At 34.9% G+C, this 14,913-nt stretch overlaps 1 protein-coding gene across 1 annotated transcript in view; it reads left to right on the top strand.

Annotated features, from left to right (window-relative positions):
* The window catches only part of LRP1B (LDL receptor related protein 1B), a 1,901,338-nt gene that overhangs the window by 553,499 nt on the left and 1,332,926 nt on the right, over positions 1-14,913 (top strand). The gene's annotated exons all lie outside the window — the stretch shown is intronic.

The following is a 14,913-nucleotide window of genomic DNA, read 5'->3' as shown; positions in this document are numbered from 1 at the left end:
GGTTGGTAGATTATGAAGGTAATAAAAAGAAATGGAACTGGGAGAATGATATTGGAAACAAGAAAATAGACAAAAGACCTAAGAAATATTGTTGTGTGCATTTTGCCTCATATTGATATAATTGACACAACGGGAGAAAAAGCTGTGTCTGAATCACTTTAGGGTAACTAAAGTTTCCAGAGTAACGGCAAACAATTATTTGCATAGGTAGATACATATATGCACAGATAACTACTAAACTTGGTAATAGAGATTAACCTGTCTTCATAAAACTTTTCCCTTTACCTAGAATTCACTTAAGACATGAATTAAGTAATGTTCCAAATGTTTTATCCTTAATAGCATATAACACATTCCTTTTGCCATATTATGAGAATCTCATCTAGAATTATCTCAGCCCATCTTATATCTGCACTGTATCTAGGTTATGTGGTTTGCACTACAGTTTCTTCAGTGAAAGGAAGTTAAATTTCTACAAAGAGACTTAATCCTTCTTATGTGATGAAGTTTGTTAGCAAACCTTTCAAATCTAGAATGTAATAAGTTAATCACAATTACTTTAGATCAGTAATTCATCTGTGGTTATGTTGAATGTGCTTTAGGAATGTATTGTGACATTATTATTAATAATTGTATATGTTACCTGGGAGAGAAAGAAAGTCATTATGAATGCATGCTTGCATACATTCATCCACTGGTTCAAATTTACCTCATCTTTTCACTTTTGATCAAATCAGTTGTATTTGGAGCTTTCAGAACAACAACAACAAAAACCATACTCATTTAAAAAGAGCAGTCTCTTCCCATTATTTATGAAGATTATAAGTACTTACATTTTTATTAAGTAATTTTTTTCAGAAAGTCATTTCAGGTGGTGCCTGGGTGGCTTAGTCGGTTAAGCCTCCTACTTCGGCTCAGGTCATGATCTCACACTTCATGAGTTCAAGCCCTGTGTCAGGCTCAGTGCTGACAGCTCAGCTCAGAGCCTGTTTCAGTTTCTGAGTCTCCCTCTCTCTCTGCCCCTCCCCAGCTCAAGCTCTGTCTCTCCTTCAAAAATAAATATAGCATTAAAAAAAAAAAATTAGAAAGTCAATTCAGGATCTTGTTTGAGTCTCACTCAACTCCAAACATTGTTTTTTCATTATTGACAATAATGGTTTGTAGTAACTTTAAGATATAATTGAATAAAATCAACTTTTGCCATTATTTTTCTTACACAAAACTCAGTGAAAGTCAAATAACCTGGAGAAGTGTTAGAGCAGTTGACAATAGAATTTAAACCTAGATAAGATAAACCAAAGTTTTGTCATAGGTCACTATATAAATTTCCACTCCCTATGGTTTGGTAAGTCAGGAAAATGCAGTCATTTTTATGTATGAAACATCTCATTCTGCAAATACCTGTTAATAGTTATTCACTTAGAAGTACTGCAATACCAGTGTTCACATGAAAAACAAAAAATAGAATAACCTGTAAATGATGTACTAGTATCTAGTACTAGTACTTTTTTTTTTTTTACCATTATCTCAGTAAATACAGATCATCTACAGTTGGATTCAAGCAATGTATGAATTATACTTTACTATTACTCCAATTGTATCATCTTTTTTTTTTATGTTTATTTTTGAGACAGAGGATGAATGGGGGAGGGGCAGAGAGAGAGCGCGAGAGGGAGACCCAGAATCTGAAAAAGGCTCCAGGCTCTGAGCTGTCAGCACAGAGCCTGACGCGGGGCTTAAACCCATGGACAGTGAGGTCATGACCTGAGCTGAAATCAGATGCTCAACAGACTGAGCCACCCAGTTTCCCCAATTGTATCATCTTCTAAATGGATAAAGTAAATTTTGATTAACTTTCAGTGGCTAGTGTTTTCTCCATGTACCTCCAGAGCTCACCACGTAACATGGGATGTTCTTCCAACATGAGCTGAAGTTTCTAATATATGTAAGGCACTTAAATAACATATTTTCATGAATTTGATAATTTTCCAGTGCTGTGATGGCAATGGAAACCTGTGACTTCTGTTTACCCATATGGCCCTTAAGTACCAGATGCTTAGAGAAAGTGATGAAAGGTGTGAGTCATATTATCTGCAGGATTTTCCTAATTTTTTCCCCAGTTTGTCAAAACATTACATAAAAGGACGATAGTTTATGGGTAACAAAATAAATTCTACATTTCAAAAGTCTGTCATATTTTTTTATGCTTAGTATAATAGCTCTTTTCTGCCAAAGGCTGTTAACACTTAAATTAAAAAACTGATAGGGTGTTGTCTCATTGTTTACAACTGTCTAATATGTGAAACAGTCTTAGTTATTTTCCCATCTCATTATAGAATTTCACGTAAACAAGTCTAGAAACCAGCATCTTGAAAGTGTATTACACTGTAACATAATTAAACTAGCTCTTAAACATTGTGACTCTCAGTAAGAAATATATTTAAATCACGATCCAGTTACTACAGGTGTACATTTTCTTTTTTTTATTATTTTTTTAATGTTTATTTATGAGACAGACAGCATGAGTGGGGGAGGGGCAGAGAGAGAGAGGGAGACACAGAGTCAGAAGCAGGTTCCAGGCTCTGAGCCATCAGCACAGAGACTGACAGGGGGCTTGAACTGTGAGATCATGACCTGAGCCAAAGTTGGACACTTAACTGACACAGCCATCCAGGTGCCCCTACTCTTTTGTGTTAATTTTTTTTTTTTTTTTACATTTATTTATTTTTGAGAGAGAGAGAGAGACAGAGCACAAGTGGGGGAAGGGCAGAGAGAGAGGGAGACACAGAATCTGAAACAGGCCCCAGGCTCTGAGCTTTGGATTCTGTGTCTCCCTCTCTCTCTGCCCCTCCCCTGCTCACACTCTGTCTCTTTCTATCAAAAATAAATAAAATGTTAAAAAAAAATTATTATTATGAGATAAAAATGTTATTTTACTTTATAGACTTCTATAACTCATGGAAACCCTGGGATTCCATAAGCAGGATGTTCAAAGCTAGAGATCTTGACATTAATATGCTATGGATTTCTTTTTGTGTCTGTTTAAGATTGTGTGCTATGTTGTATCAGCATGGTAAACAATCTAGAAATCAATTTAAATATTTATTTTTTCTTTCTTTTTGCCTTCTATCCAATTAGAATAAAGTAGAGTTTGAATTTCTAAACCATGAAATTTATTTGACAGAGTATCTGGTCAGTGTAGTCAACCAAATGACAATTTTGATAAATTGAAAACCGTTCTCTCCGAAATACCACTTTGTAATTTCATTTTTTACATTAGTTATCTGTAACTGAGTTTAGTCTGATCATAAGTATTTATGTTGGTTAGACACTTAGGAAAAAATTACAATTCCTTTCCTGATTTAGCAGTCCTAAGTTTTTAGTCAATGCTAGACTTGAGGAATCTTTGGACATCATAGAAGCTTTAATCCTCTCTGCAAAAATGTGCATACTTTCAGTGTTTTTCTCAGTGCTTTCCATTTATCAACCAGGCTACTTTCTCTGTAGAATTAGTAAGTTTTACCTTCATGTTACTGTCTCCTACTCCAGGTGACTGTTTTCTTCTTTCCATGTTTTAAAAAGCTAGACATGTTTTTTAAGAAAAAACATTCAGAATATCTCATTTAGCACAGTGTTTGTTTGTTTGTTTGTTTTCATAAATTGGAAAGAATATGAGTGCATAGGTGGCTTAGTTGGTTGAGAGTCCGACTCTTGATTTTGGCTTACGTCATGGTACCAGGGTCATGGGATTGGGCTCTGCGCTGAACGTGGAGTCTGCTTGGGATTCTCTCTCTCCCTCTGCCCCTGTCCCATGCTCACATTCTTTCTCTCTCACATAAATAAATAAACAAACAAATAAATAAAGGAAGGAATAAACACATTTTTATTAGGCAAATTATATCTATAAATATATCTATGTAAATAAAAACTCTCTCTCTCTCTCTCTCTCTCTCTCTCTCTCTCTCTCTCTCTCATTTATCTAAACACTGAAATGAAATGTTCCCCTGGCAGGAATACCCTGAGGATTGTTCATCTTTCACCCATCCAGGTGAAATCTATGCTTTTTCTCTTCTAACAGACTTAAGGGTTTCATGGATTCCCTAGAATGTAAAATTTCCTTCACCCTCTGAAATCTCTAATAATATTTATTTCCAGGAATATTGTTATTCTGGTCATGTTATGTTATCTGTGCTCTAGAGTTCTGCTTATACATTTTTTTCTTGTTTCATATATTTTGGTAAAGCTTAACTCCAGAAAATTGTCCTGAATTGACTTTGTAACATTTCTACATACTAGCAACATTCCAATTACAGGAATAAAGGAGACTGCCTTAGGATTTTAAAGGAATTTTCTATTATACGCTATGAATGACTTGGTTCATCAGAAGAGTTGTTGATTTAAATAGGCTTTTCTTGAACACTATAATATACTTCAAATCACCAAGGATTCTTCCTACTTGTAAAATAAGTTTGGGAGGAATAAGGAAGTTTCATAAAGCAGCATTAAAAGTATAAAATCTCTTTATTTTTAATGAGTCATCTATCCATAACTTATGCCATGGAAGTTCTAAAGCACAATAAGCACAATATTACACACACACACACCATACCATATATATATATATATATATATATATATATATATATATATATCTCACTATGTCATATATATGTGTATATATATATATATATGAAATATACATATGAAAGCAAAGCTTAAAGCTTTCAGGTAAATAGATTCCCTGTCTTCAGGAAGCTTATAAATCAGATGGAAGAAAGTCTGAAGAAATGAATGAGTGGTTGGGAGAACAGAGAGTTACACTGAGTATTGGTGGGAACACTGTTGGATATGGGGTGAGGGGAGTAGTAAAGGCATCAGAGATATTCTTCAGGGGGAAGTTGTACTGAGTTGTGGTATAGGGAGCATTCAAGGTCATGCAACTTGAAAGTGAGAATTTTTCATAAATCTACATAAGCCCTCAAAAGTTGAATCACTAGAAGATTCTGGACTATGTTATTTCAGACATTTTTGCCTGGTCCTGATGTAGAGCTAGCTAAGCAACAGATGGCTTTTGTTTTCTGAATACTCTTGTATTCAGGGACTCTTGTATTCTAGGGACTCTTGTCCCTAGGAAAAAAAAGGGACACCTGGGTGGCTCAGTAAATTGAGCATCCAGCTTCAGCTCAGGTTATGATCTCACAGTTTGTGAGTTCAAGCCTCTCGTTGGGCTCTCTCTCTGCTGACAACTCAGAGCCTGGAGCCTGCCACAGATTCTTTGCCTCCACCCCTCCCTGCCCCTCCCCAGCTCACACTCTGTCTAAAGTTTAAACATTAAACTTTAATGTTTAATAAACATTAAAAAAATTAAAAACAAAAAAGAAAAATTACTAAAAGGACAATATAAACTATGTAGTCAGTATTCTTTATGGATTTGATTTTTCTTATCAAACCAAATAAAGCCTATAGACATTTATGTGGTATGAACTGAGAACTGTGTTTAGGTCTACCTAAATTGCCTCATATCAAATACCATTCCCCCCACACACAAACACAATGGGGACATTACACACACACCACTCAGCAATGGCCTGACAGTAACCTTAAAATTTCCTCCTTAATCAAAATCTCAATTAAAATATTATATTGCTAGATAGTATCTGCTACAGACATCTGCATCACCTTGGAGTGGTGATTCAAAAATATATTTTCTCTCTTAACATGCAATTATTAATAATTTCCTTTTATTTGTATTTCCTGCTCAGCAGCTTTCCTACCTGACATGAATGAAGGAATGAGAACTAAAACCAAATTTTTGATAGCAGGTAGTGTTTTAGGACATTTAGATCTTTCCTAAAGAGAAAACCCTGAGTGTGCAATGCTGGAGTTAGAGGCCTGGGGAAACAGGAAGCTCTAAGAAAATTTGCAGCAATTAGGAAGCATAAGAGAGGAGAGCAAAATTGAGCCAAGGACATCAGGAGATACTGAAGACCTACTTCTTGAAGCCTTTCAGTTTAATCCTTTATCTACTTGGCTTCAGAGAATCACTGCCAGAAATATAATAGGGCAGAGGTGGGATGAGTCAAGCCTTAGGCTATTTACTGTGGCTGAGGCTTCATAAACAGGCAAGTAGGTAAAGAAAGGAGAAAATGTGTCAAAGACTTTTTAAAGGGATATGTTTGTGTGAGGACACAGAGCCTGAGGGGAGAGACAAAAGGTAGAGGATCATTGGAAAGGACTTCTGTAACTTTTAGTTGGTGTCCTTGACTGAGGAGCTGGAGAACTGCAGCCCTGAACAGTCACTGTCATGTGGCAATGATTTTACATCAGCAGCCCGACATATCTGGTAGCAGCAGGAGGGCAAAATAAAATATCTCCTCTGATTGAAACTGTTCGGGGATTCATGGAAGAGGAGCACAAGTGCCTGAATTGGAAGGAGACAGAGATCGTCAGTTGAAATTTGTTCTCTTTAGGGAAAAAAAAAATTCTCTGATGAGTGCAAGGAACTGGGGCCTTGCTTCACTCTTTTATAGCTCATCTTAGAAATGATACGCTTGCTTGCCTATAAAAAAAAAAAAAGGCGTTTGAGGCTTAATTCAGAATGACATCCCCATTTAGGCCATAAATGTTTGAAGCTTAAACTTAAAATCAAACTCGTCTTCCGTCTCTCCGCAACATGAACAGCCCCTAGGGCACTCCAAGTATTTTTATATGTATAAATTGCATTTGCTGTACAAAAGTTTTTAAAATTCAGCCTTTGTGTCACAAAGGAATAGGAGAAGGTATTAAAAGGGTGGTAATCTCAGCAAGAGCTTTAAATTCAGCTTATGTCAGGCAAACACAATTTAGTTCGTATGTCTCATGTATCTAAGTCTGTCTCTAAAAAAAAAAAAAAAAAAAAAAAAAAAAGGAAAGACGAAAGAAAACTCATTATGCCCATGGAAAGCAATTTATAATGAGACCATCACCAATAATTGTTTGTTTTAGCTGTGAAGTGTTGGGGCACTTTCCTGCCTGAATGGAATGAACTAAAAATAACCATGCTTTTTCCACACTTGCAAACAGGATAGGTTGCAGCGAAAAAGCTGCTGATATAAGCCCTTCCATTCCAAAACAGGCATTCAGGTGAAGTAATAACATGGAATACGGCAATGTTTTTCAAGTTCGACAACTAGGGCAATTTAGTCACTATTTAAATCAAATATCAAAGAGTACTATTTATTTTAATAATACTGTTTAATTTTGAATAATTTTATTGCCTTCCTCCAGCTGGGCATCCCAACTTTTCCAGTCATGACCTACCTCGTCTGATTAACAGTGGCTGTGGCCAGCTGTCTACATAATTTAATAAACAGTTCACATTCCACCTCTCAGGTCTCAGCTATCTGGCAACCCATCTTTCTTGCCAGAACTGAGAAGCAAGATTTAAGCAATAAAATATGCACCATCAAAATCACAACCACAAAGCCCACGAAACAAAGTGGATACACTTTTCTCTTAGGAGTGTTCCCTTAGAACGTACAAAATCTTATTTTACTGACAATTTTAACAAGCTTAGTTATCTGGTCGCCAAACCCACTGCCTATTAGGAAACAACAAATTAGACAAGGGAGTGGGCTGTTAGTACTGGCACAAGGATAGCAGTGAAGAGTGACAACAAGGGAGTTGACAGGTAATCTATAAAAAGCCCACACAGAAACTCAAAAAGCGCAGGAACCTAGCTATTTAACAAGGGTAAACAGACCTACAAGCTTCTAGAATCCCTGAGGGCATCACCATACAATAATTGGTACTCCTAATGATGGGCGTGGGTCATTAAGGAAATGTTATATTAGGTTCTGTAGTTTGATCAGTTAAAAAATATATATATATGTATATATATGTATAAATTTACTTTAGAAAGATTTTCTAAATCTTTCTAAAGCTGGAGTAACCATGTTTAATAACAACAAAAGTTTGGAAGGCTAAACCTTTAGCTGTCATGCTGTTTTGTTCATTTCTCCTACTCATTATCCAGTATTGCTGGTAAAAAATTAAGCAGCTAGCATAAACCTATATGCTAGCATTATATATATATATATATATATATATATATATATATATATATATATATATGTAAATATATGTAAAATGTTCAATATATTTTATATATTTAATATATACCAAACTTCAAAACCATCATTTAAAATTGTTAATAAATGTCTTAACATGGCTTCTTGTGGTGGCTTCTAGGTGACTATAATATTTTTTCTGGCATGACTAAGGTTGCAGGTTCAATTCCCCTGTGAGCCTTTTGTCTTTATCTTATATCTTGACCTCCATTTATCACCCCAAATGGCACAAAAATTAAAGCCATCTCTGCTTCCAGAGGAACAAATAATTACTGGAATGACATTATGTGCGTATTTTAAAACATATTAAAATGGTAAACACGTTCATTCCATGAGTTACTTTATATCCACAGTGAAGAGAGAAAGAAGTGGCCCCCAGTTTGCACCTACTTGTGGCAAAGGAGCACAGTGCTAGTGTCACACTTATATTAGCATGCAATAAGTGTGCAACAAACCCAGAAGACCAATTTTCATATAAAGAAATCGAAGCCCACAGAGGGAGCCTGTATCAAATGAAGGATGTTCTTATTCCCACTAACTCACTGCTAGGGAGCAGCTGAAACAATCCCTATAAATATTTGTTAGTTGTTAACATGGTAAAAATTAACTTGAGTGAGTTTCAATATGGTGCTCTCATCCTATTTCAGTTGATGTGGTGACTGAGCCATTGAAATAAAGGGGGAAAAAGAATAGCCATAGTTTTAGTTTTATATCTAACTAGCTCCGGGATCTTGGGCCAGTATTAAATTGGGCTTTTCAGGCCTTTGGTATCCTCTTTTTTTTTTTTTTTTTTTTTGCCTTTTTTTCTTTTCTTCCCCACTTCCCCACTCTGAGAGAGATTACGCTTGTGGGAGAAGGGCAGCAGAGAGAGAGAAAAGAGAGAATCCCGAGCAGTCTTGATGCTCAGCACAGAGTCCATTGCGGGGCTTGATCCCAGGTGTCCTGGTATCTTCTTTTGTAAAAAATTAAGAGTAGCCTTCACCTACCTCTTCCTAGAAGCAACACATTCTTATATTATTATAAACTGTGAGCATAGGTTCTGTAATACCATCAGTGATTATTAGAGTGTGTCTGAGACAATGAAGTTAAAATCAAGCGAAGAACTTTCTTTTTCTTAGGTCACTCACTCCTGTTGTAGCCTTCTGTGTCTGCCCACTAGTCTTAGCGGGGAGGAGGAGGAAGCTGTCCAATGGAAGGGGTTACTGAATGTACATTTTGACAACTTTGTTTCTTAGGGTGTTGTGAATACATTTTAGTGTTTGGACAGGGATGTGTATATTGAAAGAAACTGCATTTTTGATTTTCCATAGTTAAAAGCTTTGGGAAAGAGATTTATCAGATTTCAATTGTCAAATTCTAAGATAAGCCCAACTTAATAAAGAGTTTAATATGTCTATTTCAGTTTAACAAGGTATTAGCATTTAGAGGACCAACTTGGATTTCCCACATCTTGTAAACAACTGAGCACAGAGAAAGGAATGAAATCTGGTGTATGTTCAGTGTGTTATGATTTACATTTCTTATCAAACACTATTGGATAGATAGCTAGTTTATAATAGTGATAACTTAGTACATCACCTACATTGTTTCCATTTATTTCTTTTTTCTTCCCAGTGTTTTGTTTTGTTATACATTTCAATTACTAGAGTATTAACTATACCACATGTGTTTTAACTATTAAAGTAATTGCATACCATACCATCTTCTGAACCATAATTATGTTTTTAAATTCTAATAATTGCCCTAGGTATTCCAAGACTCTATAGATATTTCAGTGTGTATTTTAGTATGCTGTGTTTAAAAGGAAAGGAATTTCACATATTATTCATAGAATAGCCTAATTAGAGAAGGAAAAGTTACTAATATTTATTGAGAAACTACTGTGCACCAGATACTCTTTAGTTGGTTTACAGATGCTATTTAATGTTTTCATCGTAACAATTCTTTGAGATAGACATTATCCCACTTAAAAAGAAAGACTAAGAATCTCTATTTATAGAAAGTAGCACACTTAGGATATAAGGCCATGTCTGTCCCCAAAGTGGGTGCTTTTTCAACTATATGATGCTGTATCCTGACATTAATTGTTAATTATCCTATGTGGTAGACTATTGACTAGCATAATTTAAATTATTCAGTATCGCTTAAGTCTGCTAGATACAGGAAATGGGGTTAGATGACACATACATACTTTTTACTCAAAAATAATCAGATATTTTATTTGCTTTACAGTCCAAGTTCTTTGCATATTTGTTACTAATTATATATTTCTCTTTATTTTTTTCCGAATACACAAATAGTTGTAGGTGCATATTGCAGAATGAGTTTGTTTACCTGCCATTTTTACAAATTGATGAATTTTTACATACAGTCTGCCATACAGGACCATTTCCTCTCCCTTTCTGTCTTTAATGCATACTTGGAATTTGTCAATGGCATTTGAGCATGTTTGTTTGTGGAGTGTGGATACAAATATCATCCTATAGCTAAAATTTTCCATCACTTCATTTGTTGTAGAGTGTACTCAACTGTGATTTAATGGGAAATTAAAATGCTTTCTTGCTGGTTTAACCATTAAATGCTTTAGATTTATTTCAGGGCACAGCTAGTCCTGGACCAATGCTAGCTCCAGTCTAATGGAGTCCAGCCTTTCATTATATTTTCATAATTTCTCCATATTTCTACAAAATAGAAAAAAAAGCTAAGTAGTGCTGCAAAGAAAAAAAAAAGGGTATCTCTGTAAGACCATAACTGATGTTAAGAATCTATCCATAAGTGGGTACCAATATTAGTTCTGAAGACTTATTTTTTTTCTACATAGTTTAGATATGTTTGCAATGCAAAAATAAAGGGATCTTGATAAACTAAAAGGTTCTATACCATACATTGGTGTTCACATCCAACATATTATAAAAACAAAAGAAAAACATCATGGATTAAAAAGTTTTAAGATTTAGCCAGACTATTTTATTTCTAGGACATGACTAATTCCTCAGATGCATTTTATGTTGTATCAAAGCCCATTTTTTTAAATTTTAATTTTTTAGTGTTTCTTTATTTTTGAGAGAGAGAAAACATGAGCTGGGAAGGGGCAGAGAGAAGGAGACAGAGAATCCCAAGCAGACTCAGCACTGTCAGCACAGAGCTGGACATGGGGCTCCATCTTACCAACAGTGAGATAGTGACCTGAGCAGAAACCAAGAGTTGGATGCTCAACCAACTGAGCCACCCAGGTGCCCCGTATCAAAGCCTTTTTGTTTTTGAAATGTAAAAATGTATTGCTAGAAACACAAATTAATGCTTCTATGTTAATTTAAGGAGTGGACACAGGAATTTTAAATATACCTAAAATCAAAGCCCATTTTAAAGTTACTTGTTTGGAGTAATGGAATTGACAGCATTTCTCTTAAAACATCTTGATGATTATCTCCTTGATTTGAAAGGATTTCCTGATGTTATATTTGAATTATTTTATCCTAATTTCAGAATTAGGGGTTAAGAGTAGCTTCACTGTCACCATCCGGGACAGTAACATCTCCCCCACTCCCGCCCCAGACCCATCCATAAACATTTAGAAGGTAAACTCATATGGCTAGCATTTCTTCAACTGCTAACCCCTACAGAAATAGGGTATGTAATTTGAACCCTTTCTTTCCAAATAAACTGACTACTCCCTTTCTCCCAATTCCACTCCATTACACACTTGCTCAATATTGTGAGATACTCACAAATACTTCTCTACTGCCTGTTGTTATTGACATGAGTATTTTTTGCATTGGGTAAGGGGTTCTTCTTCAAGAATTCTTTGTGATAAGCTTATTCAATTAAAGGACAACATATTGAAAATTTATCTTAGGAAAATTGGTATAGGAAAAATGTCTTGGTATAAATGCCTTAGTAAAATCAATGGGTTATCAATCTATAAGACAATTGTATTCAAAGTGAAGAGATCTTGCGTTAGAAAACTGGAGACAGATTTATCATACAGGCCTCCCTAGAGGAATAAAGGAGGGCTGTATGGAACCAGTAAGATGAAGGGCAAAAGGATAAATTAGGGGATTGGGAATCTATTGTGCCTATTTGCAGAGATTAGCAGAGGTTGTGAGTGGGAAAACAAAATACACATTGAAGATACTTAATTTCACAATTTTGTCTATTTTTTTTTTTTACTTTTTTAAATTGTGGTAAAAACCACATCTTAATTTACCATCTTAAACATTTAAGTAAGTATATTCATGCTTTTGTAACAATAGTTCTTTAGAATTTTTTGATCTTGCAAAAGTAAACCTCTAAACCCTTTAAACAACCTCTGTTCTTCCTTTTGCCAGCCCTTGACAATCACCATCCTACTTTCTGTATCTCTCAATTTGACTACTTTAGGTACTTTATATAAGTGAAATCATATAGTATTTGTCTTCTTATGACTGGCTTTTTTCATTAGTATATGTTCTCAAGTTTTATCCACATTGTAGAATTTTGTAGAATTTTGTAATGTTAAAATTACATTAGCTATACCTAAATCATCTGACTTGACTTAAATCTTGTTAAACATTCCATGGCAGGTGTGTATGGGTGTGTGTGTGTTCACGCATGGGTGTGTGCACGTGCTGTACATTTTAATTTGGATAATTTGATTGATAATTGGATTATATTGATAATTGGATTGATAATTTGGATTATAAAACTTTCCACTAGGAAAATTATACATATATGATAGTATTAAAAGTTATAAACACTCAACAGACTTTTCCCTTCTAATTTCTGAAATTTTCCTTGTGGATAAAGTAGGAATGGATTGTGACTCTTTGTCTAGTATCATCAATTCTCAGTATTATTGGTCCTTTGCCTAACATGGATCTCTTTTTACAAATGTGGTCCCTTTTTGTTCTGCAAGAAACATTAAGGAAGGACTCTATCATCTAACTTTTATGTAATGACTTGGCTATTCCATCCCAGTTCTTTCCTAATCTATAGGCACAAACTTTTATTTTTAAATTTTTTTTAACGTTGTATTTATTTTTGAGACAGGGAGAGACAGAGCATGAACAGGGGAGGATCAGAGAGAGGGAGACACAGAATCTGAAACAGGCTCCAGGCTCTGAGTTGTCAGCACAGAGTCCGACGCGGGGCTCAAACTCACAGACCGTGAGATCATGACCCCAGCCGAAGTCGGCCACTCAACCAACTGAGCCACCCAGGCGCCCCACAAACTTTTTTATAATGGCTTAACCTCCTCAATAAGCCTACTCTCACAATATTTTTAGATTTAACCTGAAAGCTGTTTCATTAATCCAGTTTCATTTATGTTTACCTGTTATAAAAATGGAAATGCAATACCTTTAGTAAGAATTTATCAGATTACCTACATTGATAACAGTAGTTTTATTTCTGTCTCATCTTTTAAACTGCCTACTGATTTTTCTTATACTGGTCTTCTTAGGTCCCCTATGATTTCTTCATTTCTTGTTTCTTCCACCACTTGAATATTGATATTTCATTGATTTTGTCATGAGCAAACCCTCTTGTATTTTTCCAAGTACCATTTCATTCTGTCTCTGTTTGCAACTCCTTGGTCTATAATTATATATATATATTTTTCTCAATACTTAGCCTTTTATCATTTCCTAAACTAAGTTGTATTCAGCTTACTACCCATTCTAGGTTTCCATTGCCATTTTTAAGTTACTACTAAGTCTTCTTTTCTTCAAGCTGTATAACATTAGAAGTTCACTCACTTGACTTGAGTTTATAAAAATGATTATTGTTAACAGATTATCATCAAGATTTCAGGTACTGGTTTTGATCAGAAACCTCAAACTAATTTTTCTGAAATGCTTCACTATGTTTTTTTTTGCTAAAATTCTTATCTTTTGCTACACAATTAGATTTACTTTAATGATTTTCACAATTCTCTAACATGTATAGTATATTTCATCTTTGAGCCTTCCTAGAATAAAGTTTGCAGGAAAAAATATCTTTGAGGACTGTGTCATGATGAGAAGATTTTAGAGCGTAGCTAATATACATACTTGCTTTCTTGCTGAGAATTACTTATAATTTTATCTCATGTAAAACTAGCCATCTGTTTGCTGCTCTCAACTATTCATCTTTATATGCTGTCCACTCATACTAGAAAGCATGTGGCCAATTCAGAACACTGTATTAACATCACAACACAACACGACCATAACAGCCACACAACATTACCCATAATGACAGTACAAAGAGCAACATAAATACTTGCGGATCATATTAACTGTGTTTCTCTTCAGGTTACTTTAAGTTAATTCTTGAATGCAAAAACCCTATCATTGCCTCAGTAGTTTTGTCAGTCACTGAGGCACAGGACATGAAATAGACAAAGATAAGGAATATAAGCTTACCTCTTAGATGAAAATCATTTTAAAAAGTCTAGGTAGGATGATAAACTCCTAAGATGAGTTAATGAGGAACTCTTAACTTCTGTTTCAGAACTTATTTAATTCTTAGATTTCTCTTTTGGGAAAAAGGGTTGAGGAATAAATGAGGTTCATATTTTTTGACATTGTTATTTTGAATCCGAAACTTACAACAATGACTGCAGTACATATTTTCCATACTATTTCTTTATCTTGGGCCATCCTTTTGGTAAAATTTTAGCTAGCAAATCAAGGGATGAAATATTTAAAAAGTAAAGCAGGAATTGCTATAGAATAGGCACATTTGGCTTTTCAGAGCTAAGAATAATTATAAAGCCAGTTGTCCTACATAGATTGTAGGACACAAATGTTTGGAGTGTAATGAATGATAAAGGGAAAAACTGCTG

Source organism: Prionailurus bengalensis, chromosome C1 (assembly GCF_016509475.1).
Source record: "Prionailurus bengalensis isolate Pbe53 chromosome C1, Fcat_Pben_1.1_paternal_pri, whole genome shotgun sequence".
Classification (NCBI taxonomy): domain Eukaryota; kingdom Metazoa; phylum Chordata; class Mammalia; order Carnivora; family Felidae; genus Prionailurus; species Prionailurus bengalensis.
Note: the sequence above shows the minus strand (reverse complement) of the source record. Positions and strands in the feature narration are given on the sequence as shown.